This window comes from Macaca fascicularis, chromosome 6, assembly GCF_037993035.2.
Source record: "Macaca fascicularis isolate 582-1 chromosome 6, T2T-MFA8v1.1".
Taxonomy (NCBI): Eukaryota; Metazoa; Chordata; class Mammalia; order Primates; family Cercopithecidae; genus Macaca; species Macaca fascicularis.
In genome coordinates, this window is record NC_088380.1 from 130,073,864 (window position 1) to 130,090,024 (window position 16,161).

Here is a 16,161-nt window from a genome sequence, read left to right on the forward strand (position 1 = left end):
ACACTAATTTTTGACTGGGAAATTTTGAATGAATGTAGAGCTGGTAACACTCCATCTGGGCCTTAACATAGTTTAATAGGCAAAATGGGGGCGGAGGGAGTGACGGTGGGGGTAGTTTCCTGGGTGAAGGGAACAGCCTGAGCAAAGGCATGTGATTGTGTTACAGGGCTTGTTGAACTGGACATAAGGCTGTTTTGCCAGGAGGTCTTTGTGGGAGAAGCTATGAAAGTAGCTGGAGATCAGGCCATGGAAGTCCAACTTGTATTTAAAGATGAGTCAGTTGGAGGCATGAAGGTCCAAATGTACGGAACCTGTGCCACAGTAGATAGGCAAGTAAGGATAGTAAGTTTAAGGAAACAAGTTATAACAAAATAGTCAATTTTCTATCATTGGCACTACTGAAGGAAAGCAGAAAAGTATATAATCCAAAACAATCTATACATAGTTTCGTTATATTTATTTATTTGCATTTTAATATGAGTGTGTATGGTAATCTAGTAATTGGTTATACATGAAATCAATCCAGACTGTAAAAATGTGACTCAAGAAGAGAAGCTCTCCAGTTACTTCTCTGTGTCTCCTCTGATCCATCCTGTAATCCCTCTATGCTGGGAGTAGACTTATTCTGGTATAGTTTATTGGTTCAGATGTTTTTCAGAATGGAAGAAGTGCTGGTTTTGTTCCAAAGGGCTTCCCAAAAGGATGTATCAAACTAAATAGAAGGAATGCTGAAGTATTAAATAACAAAATATAGGTCATTGAATAGTTACATTATTGTTAATAGTGAGATTTACTGTGGATGAAGTGAAATGTAAAGAGTGTATGTTTTCACAGAAAGTGGTTTTAATGAAGTAATAATAAAGGAATCTGTACGTGAAGAAAATTGACAGTAACAGAGGGATGATAATATGAGACACTTTCACAGTTCCGGATAAATGTGTGTGAAGTTTTTAAGTCATCTTAAATATTAGATGACCCTAAAATAATGTAACCCCACACTTAATCATTATCAAAGGAGTGCTTAGAAAAAAAAATCAGTTTATAAGTGCATGTAGAATCATGTTACAGGGAAAATTGAAGGTTTTTTTCCTCCTAAATATTTCCCTCTTAGCTTCCTTAATTATTCCCCTCTTAGTATTCAAAAAGGACTTATAACTGAATTTGTGTTCCCTTCAACCTCCCAGTAACAACAATACCTCCTATAATTTATTAAGTGCATACTTTGATAAAGGCCATAAATGATACTATTAAGACAACTCTATGAGTTAGGTGGTGTAACCTCATTTTTGAAAGCAGGAAACAGTCTTCTGGAGTTTAAATGATGTGTTGAAGATATATCTTGGAAGTAGCAGAGTGAATGTTTGAATCAGTTTTTTTTTTTTCTGACTTCAAAGTCTTAATCCACCAGTGATCTATTTTTTCTTATTTTCCGTCTTCATCCTTTTTCTGATCTTTTCTCAAGCAGTTGGCAATTAGTGGTATTAATTGATAGTATGTGTCTGAGTGTTGGTTCTTTATGATGTAATTTCTTCAGAAGTGGCAGTTTTGAGGTATCTGTCTTTAATTGTGGGATTCTGTAGGTGCAGACAGTATGGTTCCGGTAATTTAAGGTACCTCAGAGCATCACCTTTTGCTGATCTGCAGGACAGAACTATGCTTGGATTCTTAATGTATAGAAATCAAGTGTGCATTCTCAATTAATGTGAAATGATTTTCAGGAGCATCTGAACTGCTCAGGAAATATGGAAGGAGAGATAAATGTAGAAATGTATAATTTTTAGCGACATAGTGGAGGCTGCTGTTAGACATTTTTTGTTTCTTTTTTTTAAGCTCTCTCTGAAAGCTGAGATTTAGCAACTATAAATGTTTGGGCTTCCCTTTGAAACCTAAGGAAAATATGTATTGATTTGTTCTTAGACCATAGTGATTGGTTATACTCTCTCCTGCCACTTAGTGCTTATCATCTTAGTTATAAGAAATCATTTTTAACAATGAATTGAAGTATTGGGGAGATAAGACATACTTTTTTGGTTGCTTTGTTTACTAATGATATGTTACATAGTTATAATTTATTGAAAATTTATGAGTATGTCCACATGGCTAAATCATGTCCACATTTTTCATAACTTTTCAACGGAATGAGATAAGATCTGATGATACTCTTTTTCTTAAATGCAAAGTTTAATGTTTTTTTCTCTAGGGTAGTAATGTGAGGTTGAAGTTGTATTCAAATTTATTACATTTATTTAGATCACTTTGTGTTACCTGGAAGTACTTTCTTTAGCTGATAGCTACATTTGGAAAAAAAGGGAAGAGAGTTACCCTGTTACTCCGCCATTGTGTTCTTCATCAAAATGGAGGAAATTCATATAAAGTGCCAAGGACTATGTGATGCCTGCCACATAGTAGGCACTGTGTAAATCTTCTGTCCTTCATTTCAGAAGTTGCTGATAAGAATTTTAGAGGGTGGATTGGTGGGTAGATAAGCAAAGACTCTCAGGAACACCCTGTTACAGGAAAATGTCTCTTACCTGACCTCTGCTTAAGCCACTCGTGAGATTAAATGATAGTTTTCATTCTCTCTGTAGAATTTGCTGACTGATGCTTATGCTACATTGAGTGTAGCCTATTCTTTAGTTTGATCTTGGACTTTTATTCCCCCCAATTACTGTATACTTACCAAGAGACATGTGTGTTTGTACCCAACACACTGTTATGGCACTTGATGATGTAATCGCATAGTTTAATGAATTATTATTCAGTGAACTCCAGAGATAAAAAGGTGTTTGTATGAGAACGAGTTGGCTGCTTTGAAATCAAGTGAGTAGCCAAAATCAATTATGGTTGAAATAGATCAGGGTGAAATAATTTTAAATGATCAGGGAAAAAAAAACCCTAATAATCTAAAAAAATCTGCAATAATATTAGTTTTCACATGTTTGTAAAATGTCTTTCTGTGTTTAAGAAACAGAAACTGGAAATCACAGGTGTTGTTTTATGGGGAGTGGTTTTTGCAAGAAAAATGAAATAGAACTCTCATCAATAGACCCACACTTGAAGAAAAGGCCATACCTCTGTATTATAAGATTGTCTTGTGAATGGACATTTTTGTTTTAGTTGTAATAAAATGTATAGAGTTTGTAGATGTTGAGAAATGATTTCCTTTTTAGGCTAACTTCAGAACCGTTGATTAATTGTAATGTATTAAAGAAATTGTCTGCTTCTAAAACATCATCTTTCCTAGTTTACGCTACTGCTTAGAGATTTATTTAATAGCATCCTCTCTAAGGAAAAAAAAAAAAAAAAAAAGATGATTCTGGTTTTCCCAGAGGTTCATTCCTTAGAGTGAATTGTTTAATTGTCTAGTCAGGTGATCAATCTGTGGTTCTCACATATTTCCCAATATGGTCCCTAATCTGATTTCATAAGCTACCTTTCAACTTTTATGTACGTCAGGGTTGGAGGGGTAAGCCTTCTTATAGTTCCAACATCTCCTCCATCCAAGTAGGAATGCGGAGGTAGAGGAGATTGTTCTTTGGAAGAGGAAATGTGGCACCCTTGATATATACGGGAGCACTTGAGCCTCCTGTCTCACCTAGCTCAGTCCAAGTGGAAAGGAGAACTTTCAGTTGAAGGAGCAGGAAGTCCAGGTTGGAGAAGGAGCGATATATGTGGTATGCTATGTATTTTGGTGTAACCACATTGCTTGCTGAATTACAGTAGATGCTGAAATGGCACATTGAAGTATGAAGGTAGGGTGGGTGGCTCCAAGCTAGTACTTGAGGGCTCTGGCCTTCCTCTCTGTGATATTCTTGGCTCTCTGTCTTCTGTGTGTTGGAGTCATCCTAAGGCCAGCAGCAAGATCACATCTAGACAGGCATTGGCCCGAGGAAGGAATGGATCTCTCTCTCTCTTTTTCTGTCTCTGCCTCTGGAAAAGCAAATAAATCTTTTGCATAAGCCTACCAACATACTTTTCTCTTCATATCTTATTGACCAGAATTAGGTCACATGTATGTCCTAACTAGTTATCTCAAGGAAAGTAAAGTTATCATGGTTGGTTTCTACTAATCAGGAGATACCTTCTGCAATTGGTGTTGGGATCACATTTTTCTGAGTTAGATGGAAGAGGGAGGATATTTTTAAAAAATTATGGGAAGGAAGAATTTGGGGGATATGGATGTAAGAGAGATGATCAATAGTGACCGCTATTATCTACCTGTTTTGAAGCGATTCTCATGCTTCAGTGTCCCAAGTAGCTGGGATTACAGGCGCATGCCACCGCACCCAGCTAATTTTTGTATTTTTAGTATAGATGGGGTTTCTCCATGCTGGCCAGTCTGGTCTCGAACTCCTGGCCTCAAGTGATCTGCCTGCCTTGGCCTCCCAATGTGCTGGGCTTATAGGCGTGAGTCACCGTGGCTGGCCAGTTACTTTTTTTTGTTGTTGTTGAGATGGAGTTTTACTCTTGTCTCCCGGGCTGGCATGCAATGGTGTGATCTCGGCTCATTGCAACCTCTGCCTCTTGGGTTCAAGTGATTCTCCTGCCTTAGCCTCCTGAGTAGCTGGGATTACAGGCACTCACCACCTTTCCTGGCTAATTGCTGTATTTTTAGTAGAGATGGGGTTTCACCATGTTGGCCAGGCCGGTCTTGAGCTCCTGACCTCAGGTGATCCTCCTGCCTCCGTCTCCCAAAGTGCTGGATTACAGGTGTGAGCCACCGCGCCTGGCTGGGTCTGAATATTTTAGGAGCTAAAAACCCTACTTTATTTTTTCATTGGCTAACTTTGAGTCAATAAAATAGGTGGTTAAGTTGAAAGATTATATTTTTTTCCATGAAACTCATGAAGCTATTTAATTTTAAATTAAAAATGTGTTCCTATAAACTCATTTAAAATTTTCTTCTGCATTGTTGCTTTCCTTCCTCACCATAAAGTTGCCCATAGCTTTGATTTCATTGATTACTTTGCTTGTCATGTCTGGGGAGAATAAGTGAATTGAGGAAATGGGAGTTTCTTGGTCAGAAGGATTTATTTTGAATCCTGGAATACCAGTGAGATTGGAGGAAAGGATGGTTTTTACATATTTCGAGAGCAGCAAAGTTGGTGAGGGAGTGGGGAGAAGGAAAGAACCATAGAATTTTAGAATTAAAGTGAATCATAGGAAGATTGAAATGCTCAAGTCACACTCCTGGTTAGTAGAACTCTTATCCTAATTACTAGTGTAATACTGTTTCTAAGTAAGAATTAGGAGGCCATAATAATCTTGTCTGCTTTGCAGTTTTGCTCAGGACTATGGGCTACCACTGTAAATCAGTCAGCTAATCACCTTTAGTACAGATACCTGTGTTCTTAGGCTTTGGAAAAATTTAACCAGAAGTTTTCTTTCTTTTTTCCAGTAAAAGAAGTAAATAGACAAAGTTTTTCAGTTTGCCTCAAGCAGTCAACAACAATGACACCATCACACAGAAAGACAGACAGACAGACACACACACACACACACACCCACACACACACAATAATCTTAAACCTAGCCTGCTTAAATGAAAATACAAAAGCAGACTATTTGGGACAATTTATTATTTTATTTTCAAGAAAATGATCTTAAACATTTCTTTACTGTCAATATATGTAAATGAAAGGAATATATATGTGCATATATGCTATACATATATACATAGGTACATATATGTATGGGTTGTAAGTATGTGGAGTAAACCCATCCATCTTCTGGAAGAATATTTATGTTAATGACAGTTGCTTATATATGGTGAGATTTAGGATGATTTTTATTTTTATACTTCATATACTTCTCTATATTGTTTGGGTTTTCAGCTATCACTGTGCATTATTTCTACCATCAGAAAAAACAGTAATTTTTTTTTTTTTTTTGAGGAGAGTAGAATCTTGGGGTGGGATGTGTTTACTACCAGTTTAGATTTTAAGATGTAACTTTGCTTTCCTTGTATATTACCATGAATAAAGTGTGCCTCAAATGTATTGATACTTTGCAGTTTTATGTTTAAAATTGAATTTATTAAAATTACTTATCTTAAAGTTTTAAGTTGAAATTGGCCATATAATATCTTCTGGTACAAATATATGTTATAAAATTAGTGGACTTCTGAATATTTTGAAATTATTGTGTTATCTATTTTTTAAATTTGTTTGGTTTGACTTCAGGTGGTATACTAGGCCGTGTATTAGACTGTGATTTATTAGAGTTAAAATTATATTCAGAATTTCCTTTAGTAAAAAGGGAAGTGAAAATGTTTTTTTTTTCTTTACACCCAGTCTGTGTCATGTTTATTTTCTATTTCTGTAAAATACTTATTTTATATTCTAGCAATGAATACTTTCAAGTGGCAGGCAAATATATTAGGTAATCAGGACAGAAGAGAGAAAATTTCTGGTATTCTGTAAGTCTTAGTGTGTGCAAATTTATGACTATAGGACCTTTTAATAAAATTCTAATTTGGAGTACAACAATAGTCTAGTATCGTTTTGGAGATGAAACTAGTAGGTGTCAGTTGTAGATGACATTGAAAAAAAGTGTTTATAGATGCATAATTTTTACAAAACATTATTTTCTTTTCTACATTTATTTTAGGGAATCGACAACAGTCCGACTCTCCCTACTTCAAAAATGTAAATCTTTAAGTCTTAAAGATGTGAAATCTTGTGATGCCAGTTTTTATTTAAAAAAAAGGATCTTTACTGAGCACTTTTTCTGTCATATGAGTATCAGGATATGTTGTAGCTGATGTGTCTTTATATAATTGAGATTCTGCAAATGTTTGTAGTTAATAAAGTATTGAAATATAATCAACTCCTTAAGATAATTGTTTTGAGTATTTTCTGATATCTGTTGAAAGTTGATAAGTAGAATAATGCATATTGTATATTTGCTTATTATTGTATGCTTTGCTGTTTACCTTAATACCCTGCTAATGAAGGTGGTTTTTTGAAGACTGAAAAGAAATCCTGAACATTTGGGAATGAGAATATCCAATAAGCTAAAATTAATTTTACTCTACACACTTGTTTACAAATTTCCAGTTGAAAATTAGTAATTTTTCTTCTGTGATAGAGTAAATGAAAGAAGTAAAATGGGCAATTTTAAAGAGAGTTCCTGCAGTCCTTGCTATGGGGCTGGGAATGCTAACATTTAACTAAATAGATGAGAGGAGGGAAGGGTTTGTGGAGAAAGTTTTTACTAGTGGTTCTTGGCCCGACTTCATATTACAGTTTTCTTGGCAGCTTAAAAAAAAAGACAGATGTTGGGATCCTACCCATGCTAATTTATATTCCATAAATAATCAGTAGGGCCCGGAAAGGGCTAGGGCATTGATATATTTTAGGATTTCTACAGACGATTCCAGTGTGTTGCAGGGTTGAAAAAAAACTAATTTCTCCTTCGTTTTACACTCTCCTCTTAGCCCTTTAAAAAAATGACTTCCTTTTATTTTCCCACTGTCTTTTTAAAATTTGGAAGGAGATATGAAGATGACACAGAAGAAAATGCAAAGAAAATATTAGCAAGAGAATCAAGTTAAAGTAGCTTCATACAGTTAGTTGTTCCTCAGTAATTGGTTCCAGGACCCCTCACGGCTACCAAAATCCAAGGATGAGCTGGGCGCTGTGGCTCACCCCAGCACTTTGGGAGGCAGAGGCAGGCGGATCACGAGGTCGTGATATTGAGACCATCTGGCTAACATGGTGAAACCTTTTCTCTACTAAAAGTATAGAAAATTAGCCGGGTGTAGTGGCACATGCGTGTAGTCCCAGCTACTTGGGAGGCTGAGGCAGGAGAATCGCTTGAACCTGGGAGGTAGAGGTTGCAGTGAGGCGAGATCGCACCATTGTACTCCAGCCTAGGTGACAGAGCAAGACTCTGTCTCAAAAACAAAACAAAACAAAAAATTTCCAAGGATGTGGTCAAGTACCTATATAAAATGGCACAGTATTTGCCTGTAACCTTTGACACTTTCCCCTGTACTTCAGGTTATTCCTAGATTACTTGTAATACCTAATACAATGTAAATGCTGTGTAAATAGTTGTTATGAAGTATTGTTTAGGGAATAATGGTTAAAAAAAAAGTCTGTACATGTTTAGTACAGATGCTTTTTTTTTCCTGAATATCTCAATCTGAGGTTGGTTGAATCCAAGGATGCATAGATAACAAGGGTCAATTGTACTTAGCATCCTTAGTAAGGCCCCTATATTCATTGCTCATTAGCAGTCTTTGATAAGTATAATGCCAAAGTTAGATAATTTCTAAAGCTTGGAAAGTTTGTTACGGGGAAATTTATCAAAAATAAATTAAGGCATCAATTCAGTTGTTTCTGGAAATCTTAGGAGACCTAAGTGATATCTTTAAAGTTATTACAAATTATAAGAGGGCAAGAAGTGTTACTAATAAAGTTATTCATTTTAGGTTATATTTACTATATTTACAATGTCATTGAGTTGTATTTTTTATGGAACATCAGGATAGAAGGGACTTCAAAGATTATTTAGTATAACTGTACTTCTACTGCTTTATTCTTTTTTATACCGCTGTTGATGAGGAACGGTCTCTGTTTTTTCCTGTTCAGTGAAAATATTTTACCTTAGTTATAGTATATTGTGTTTATTGCATATAGATTATATTGTTTATATTGCATATAGTTTGGAAATATATACACGTAAATACACTGTGATAATAGGGTTTTATAGGGTTATTGCATCTCGATATCTGGGACAAAATTAGGGTCCTTTCAGTGACTGACTTGATATTGCTTCCTGGGTCAGGAACACCCTCAGCAGTTACAGTGTTTTTTCTGTGACAAAATGAGAGCAAGCCATTTTAGGATGAGTTCAATATATTCAATTCAATGAACATTTTTTGTGTGGTGGCAAAATTGGATTTGGCAGTTCTATAAATTGCAAGGGTTAGATTTCTAAAAACTGCCCTGATAGGAAGGGGAATGTGGTACAGAAATTTAGCACTGGGTAGGGTTTAGAGGACATGTTGTGTGAACCAGTAGGAGACTTTTGGAATTATTCTGGATTCACCAAAATACCACAATAAAATTGGTACATGATAAAGAGTAATGAGTACCGTTCTATAGGACCATAATTCCTTTTCAACAGTTTTAACATCCACAGCACTCTGAAAACCAAAACTTTTTCTGTTTGGCACAAATTGATTTTTTCACAAAATCTGTTCGGAACTGTTCTCTTTATTTCACATATTTAAAGGTTTCATTGTGGAAATAGCAAATGTTTGATTATAGTGTGCTGTCCCAGGCTTCTCTGTACTATCCCAGCCTTCTCTAGAGGTGTTGTTAAATATATAGTGTATACCCACTGTATCACCTGTCAAAAATCTCCAGACATTCTGAATTCTAAGACATGTTTGACTGCCAGAATGTTGGAAAACGAACTATGGACCTGCATCAGCCCCTTAATAGAAACTACTCCATATCTTACTTCTCTGAGGTGGAGTTTCAGTAAGATGCTAGTAAATTTCTTCTGCCTTTTTTCTTGTAAATATATAAATGCAAAATGGCATTTTATTTGAATCTGTGTTAGTTTCTTTAACAGTTGTTGAAAGCTCTCCTGGGTTTTTGACACTAAGTTATTAACTCTGGTCACTGTAGTCCCAGAAGCGTTGTGTAATTAGGATGCTTGAGATGGAAAATGTTTTGGGTAACTTTGGCATAACTGAGTATTCATCAAACACTCTTTTTAGTCCTTGGGGTTACATAATTTTACCTTTGCACATGATAACTTCATGCCAAAGCGCCTACAGGCAGCCCTCTCTTTTACATATCTTGGCTTCCTTTTTTAATAATAGAAAGAAGCAGGGGTGTGGTTGCAATGCCTCTGTTTTAGTTTCCTTAAACTTCCTTAATTTGTTTTTAAGACTTCATTTCAAATATATTTATATCTGCTTTGGCTTATTCTTATTTTTTGCCTCCAGTTCCTTTTCTCATACTTTCTGGTTCTTCTCGGTTCTTTTCCTCTTCCTCTTCCTCCCCCACTGTAAGATAATATTCCTCAAGAAGAAAAACTTACAGTTATGGTATTCTGTATCAGAAAAATTTTCTGCCTCCCAGAAAGGTGACAAATAAATCTGCATATTTTAGTATTATAGTTCCCTAAAGAGGACTTTTGTTTTAAGGGAATGGTTATTGTACCTCTTGTGCAGAGGTAGTGTTCTGTGTACGTGGTCTCTTTGCTTTCTTTCCATCCTTAAACACTGAAGGATAATGGGAGGGGGAGCACTAGCGTTGTATGCATTTTAAGCTATGTTTTCAAGTTCAACAAGATAACAGGCACTCTCTAGATCCTAATGGGAGCATGTGAAACTTATAGGTAGCCATTCTTCTCCACCTCAAGAATAAGGTGTAAAATTTACACAGTTAGGTTATATGCACTGGCTTTGTGCTCGGAAAGCACTATAATTCTATTGTCGTTTGTATCATATTTCCTTTTGTTGCTTGCTTAAACTATGTGATGTCAGGTGGGTTGTCTTGTTTGCCATTTGTATTTCCTGCCTTTAGTACATAATAGGTCTTTAATGATCACTTATTTGTTGAATGGATTGTTTCTTTTTTTTTTTTTTTTTTAAATCAGGGAGAATGTTAACATGGGAGAACCTTGATTAAATGCCTTGCAAGGTACCAAGCTTATCCTACACCAGTTGTTTGCATTTTTTTTTTTTTTTGAGACGAAGTCTTACTCTGTCACCCGGGTTGGAGTGCAGTGGTGCAATCTCGGCTCACTACGGCCTCGTCTCTGGGTTCAAGCACTTCTCCTGCCTCAGCCTCCCAAGTATCCGGGATTATAGGCTTGTTCCACCATGCCCAGCTAGTTTTTGTATTTTCACCATATTGACCAGGCTTGGTCTTAACCTCATGACCTGAAGCGATCTGCCCACCTCAGCCTCCCAAAGTGTTGGGATTACAGGCGTGAGCCGCCACGCCTGGCAGTTTGCATTGTTACAGTTGTATGAGACAATCTCAAACACATAAACTGTTTCCAATTTAAATAAAATAAACACAAGCATCTGACTTAGCTGCTCAAGCTTAAAAGTAGAAATACTGGCCGGGCGCGGTGGCTCACGCCTGTAATCCCAGCACTTTGGAAGGCTGAGGCGGGTGGATCATGAGGTCAGGAGATCGAGACCTCCTGGCTAACATGGTGAAACTCAGTCTCTACTAATAATACAAAAAAAAAATTAGTCGGGCGTGGTGGCGGGCGCCTGTAGTCCCAGCTACTCAGGAGGCTGAGGCAGGAGAATGGCGTGAACCCGGGAGTCGGAGCCTGTGGTGATCCAAGATCGTGCCACTGCACTATAGCCTGGGCGACAGAGCAAGACTCCGTCTCAAAAAAAAAAAAAAAAAAAATGTAGAAATACTTTACAGAAATATTTTTAAATTTATTTTTAGAGATAGGGTCTCACTCCATTGCCAAGGCTGGAGTGCAGTGGGATAATCATGGCTCACTGCAGCCTCAAACTCCTGGGCTCAGGTGATACTCCCACCTCAGCCCCCAAAGTTGCCAGGACTACAAGCATACGCCACCATGCCTGACAATATTTTATTTATTTATTATTATTTTTTTGTAGACACAGGTTCTTGGTATATTGCCCAGGCTGGTCTTGAACTGGCCTCATGTGATCCTCCCACTCTGGCCTCCCAAGGTATTGGGATGACAGCCATGAGCCACCAGCCTAGAAATACATTTTTTTTTTTTTTAAATGGCAGAAGTTAAAATTAAATGTATTATTGGGTGGCCAGAACGTTTGGTTAGAGGAAATATTCTTTTTTTTTTTTTTTTTTTTTTTTTTTTTAGCATTTCAATTACTTATGATTTTAAGATATTTTTATATTAGTTTTTCTCTCTAAAATTCACTCTGCCAATATTCAAAACACAGAACAGTTCTATCACCCCTTAAAATTCCCCTTGCAGTCAACTTCTCCCACTGATTTGTTTTCTCTTTCTATGATTTTGCTTTTTCTAGAATATCATATAACTTGAATCATGTGTTATATAACCTTTTGATTCTGGCTTCTTTCACTTTGCAGAATGCATTTGAGAATCATCTATATTGTAGTGAGTGTCAGTGGTTTCTTTTTACTGCTGAGCAATATTCCATTGTATGGGTATACCTCACCTCGTTTATCTATTTGCCCATTAAGAAATGTTTCATTCATGTACAGGATTGTGTGTGTGTGTGTCTATGAACATAATTTTTTTTTTCCTCGAGTAAGATGCTAAAGTTGGGATTGTTGGGTCATATGGCAAGTGTGTGTTTAACTTTATAAGAAACTGCCAAACTATTTTTCAAAGTGGCAGTACCAGTTTCATTCCCACTGGTGATATAGAAGAGTTCTAGTAGTAAGCAGTTCTAAAATTTAAGTTGGCTGTATTGAATCACTTTGGTTTGTTAGCTTGATTGCACACCAGCAATACTGGTATAGTAATATCCTGAATGTGATATTTTTATTGCTGTAGATCTGTCATTTAGAAATACTGATTTACGGGAGCCTCATTTTTGAATGAATGCAATCTTCATTGTGTTCTGGAACTATTGTTTCTTGTTCAAGTAATATAGTCCTGATCTCTATAAGAAAAACTAGGCTTTTAAAGCCTTGTGTTCATATTGGGGTTTAAGGTACCTTTGGGTCAATTCTCTGTCTCTGTCTTAAGGCTTTCATAGTTTGGGGGAAGAAGTCTCTTGATTTAGCTGGGCAGAAGGAAATCCTGTCTCCAGAGAAGTAGTAGTACTTTCAGCTTGTTTCTATCATCTGTTGCACGTTTCATTCTAGAATTTTGAAGTTAACTTATTTATAATTTACAATCAGTTATACTAAGTCTGTTCTGTGAGGAGAGTTGACATATACTTACCCAAACATCATTACCCTTAAATGAGCCTTTTAAATTTGTAGCCTTTGCATATACTAGGCTGTGTATTAGTAGTTATATATTTTTATACTTTGGAAAATTATCACTGTAGTTGAGAAGAATGAATATAACTTTGTTATGAGAACCATGTGTGATACAACCACTGACTTTTCTGGATGTACTTTCTCATTTAGTTAGCATTATAGGGAATGATCTGATAGATAAATAGCATAGCCTTTTACCAAAATACATTTTATTTTAGTTTTTTTTTTTTTTTTTTTTTAATGGCAAACTTTACAAAGTAGTACTGTTTTCTCTGTGTTTTCTGAACATATTCAAATCTTGTTAGTTTAGGGCTCTCATTCTGAACCTCAGCTATAAAGTGCTGTTTTGAAGAGATATCTATAAACCTATTGATGAGGATAAAGTTGGTTGTCTACCTTGTTCTCAGTCATAATTTTACTAGTCACTTCGGTTTTCTGTTTTAATTTGTATTCTATTATAAACTTATTAGAGTTACTTAAAAATGAAAGTATCTGACTCAAGTGGAATTTAGAGGCTTTTATTGTTTAATGAAGAGAATACGCATTTGTGACCTCCTTTAGTGAATTTCTTTTTCTTCTGGCTCATGGCTTTGTTTTGAAGAGTTGAAATTCCCGTGTAAATGACCTTTGATTTGTGGAGAGTTATTCCACCTGCCTGCCTGCCCATAGCTTTCTCTTTCCTCCTTTATTTGAAAAAGTGATGATCGTATAAATTAACATTCTTAAATTTCTAAGAGGTTGTTCAGTCATTTATTCATTTATTCACTTATTTATTTAGGAAACTTTTAATCGGTGTTGACTAGTATGTGTTATAATAGATATTAGGGAGACAGAATTGAATAAAATGACTCTTTTCCTTGAGGACATCAGATTAACAAATGGAGTATCTTAATGTTAAAGAGTGAAAACGTCCCATATCTTTCCTCTAAATTGGTAGTGAGATGCGGAGGTTTGATCAGATTCAGTTTCAATTGTTTTTTCTTCCATTGGGAAGATCAAAGGTTGTCATTCTTTTTGGAACGTTAGCAGTCATTGATGATTCTTGCCTAGTCCATTAATTTACTAAGAGTTGTGTAATGGTTATAATTTAGTTGTCATTTCTTATTCATTTATTAGCTAGAGTACTTTTAAAGAGAAAATCCCCCTCACCAATTAGAATTTATTCTCATTATTCAGAGATTCCATATTTGTAAATTTACTTGCTTTAACCCTAAACTCAGTAGTCCCAGTCATTCACGGACATGTGCATACCCAGAGTGGCAAAAATTTTAAGTCACCCAATGCGCATGTTCCCAGTTGAGGTTGAATAAGGTGATTCTCCGCTTTCTGATGAAAAGCTTGCTTTTTGCAAGCTATTTATTACCTTTTTCCTGGTGATTTCACTGTTTAAAATGGCCCCCAAGCGTAGGGCTGATGTGCTGCTGCCTAGTGGTCCTAAGTGCAAGAGAGATGTGATAAGCCTTATGGAAAAAATTCCTGTGTTAAATAAGCTGAGTTCAGGCATGAGTATAATGCTGTTGGCTGTTAGTGCAATGTTAATGAATCAGAGATGTATATTAAATAAGGTGTCTTGAAAGAGAAACATACAAAAAACAAAACTATATATTGATTGGTTGATGAAAGTCTTGTGACCAGAGGCTGGCAGAACATAACTCTGTATTTATCTTGGAAGCAGTGGTTCAGTATTTGAAGTGACTTTATAAAACATAACTGCTGAAAAATCAGCTGTTTTTTGGTTTTCCTGAGATAAAAAAAATTCTTTTAAATCAGTATTAAAACTGTACTATAGAAAGTTATGGGTAATGGAATTAGATAGATGATTAAGAGTCCTGATGAGATCTTTTTGAGGGCAAGTTCATCACTGTATTTCTAGCACCTAGACCTGTACCTATGCTGTACCTATGTCTGGTACATGGTAAATACTCAGTAAATATTTATTGAATGAAAATAAGCATCCCAAAATTTCCTTAATGGCTTGCAGTTTAAATTTGATAGCATTGTTAGGATTAGGGTTTGCAGTGAAATTTCTGATTGTAGATAGTGCGATGACCTGCCCACAGAGGTTGGTGTGGTGAATATTTCGGTATTATAAATTTAGCATGACCTTGGCTTGATTTTTGATTCTTGTCATTCTTAAAGATGAAGGTGCTCTTTGCTTTTCTGGACTTATGTATAATAAATACTTAGGAGACCGTGTATTTTCAAATTAGATATTTCTGCTGGGTGCGGTAGCTCATACTTATATGAGCACATTGGGAGACGAAGGCAGGTGGATTGCATGAGCTCAGAAGTTTGAAACCAGCCTGGGCAACATGGCAAAACCCTGTCTCTACAAAAAATACAAAAATTAGCCTGGTGTGTGGCATGCACCTGTAGTCCCAGCTATTTTGAGATGTGTTCGAGCCACTTCACTCCAGCCTGGGTGACAAAGTGAGACCGTGTCTCAAAAAAAGAATAAATAAATAATAATTATAAATAATAATTATAAATAAATAAAAATTAAATATTTCCTCCCCTTCCAACTCTTGAGACATATGGGCTATGATAAAGGGTATTACAAATGGGAGTGTAAATTCACTTATGAAATTGAGAATAGAAGGCATAAAAGACATTTTGAGGATCTATGAAATGGTCATATTGTAGTTACTGGAGAACAGTGAGATCTGAATAGACTATTAATTAGACTTCCAGTAATATTTATACCTAGGACACTTAAATTTTAATAAGGTTTCTCATTTAATAATTGACTTAATGGTAACTGATTATAATATAGTATGTTTTGATGATACTCCTGTGCCGTAATAACAGTAGCTTTTAAACTGTAGAAATACTTTTTGATTACTGACCCAATGATACATGTACATTCATTTAAAGCTTACAAATCTTGTTAAACACGACTTATCCTTATTACATATGTGCACTCCATTTTCTTTCCTCTTTGGTACTATTTTATTAAAAAAAACTGTTGTCTGAGACTCATTGTATTGATTAAGTGGCCCACTAATGGGCCCTGATCCACAGTTTGGAGAACATTGTTCAAACAAAACTAGGTGATAATTTTTGAAAGCTAGAAATTCCTGGGTCTTAATAGGAATGTACAAAGACATCACTGAAATCAAGTTTCAAAAATATAAAGTGTTGTAGATGATAGTTACTAAATCTTTCTGGGATAAAAAAAGTCTCTGTAGTATGTAATTATAGAAAGTGGTCTCCATTTTTG

The 16,161-nt window shown here is 35.8% G+C and overlaps 1 protein-coding gene across 41 annotated transcripts in view; it reads left to right on the plus strand.

Moving 5' to 3' along the window:
• Positions 1 to 16,161, plus strand: part of CSNK1G3 (casein kinase 1 gamma 3) — a 104,164-nt gene that overhangs the window by 2,432 nt on the left and 85,571 nt on the right. The gene's annotated exons all lie outside the window — the stretch shown is intronic.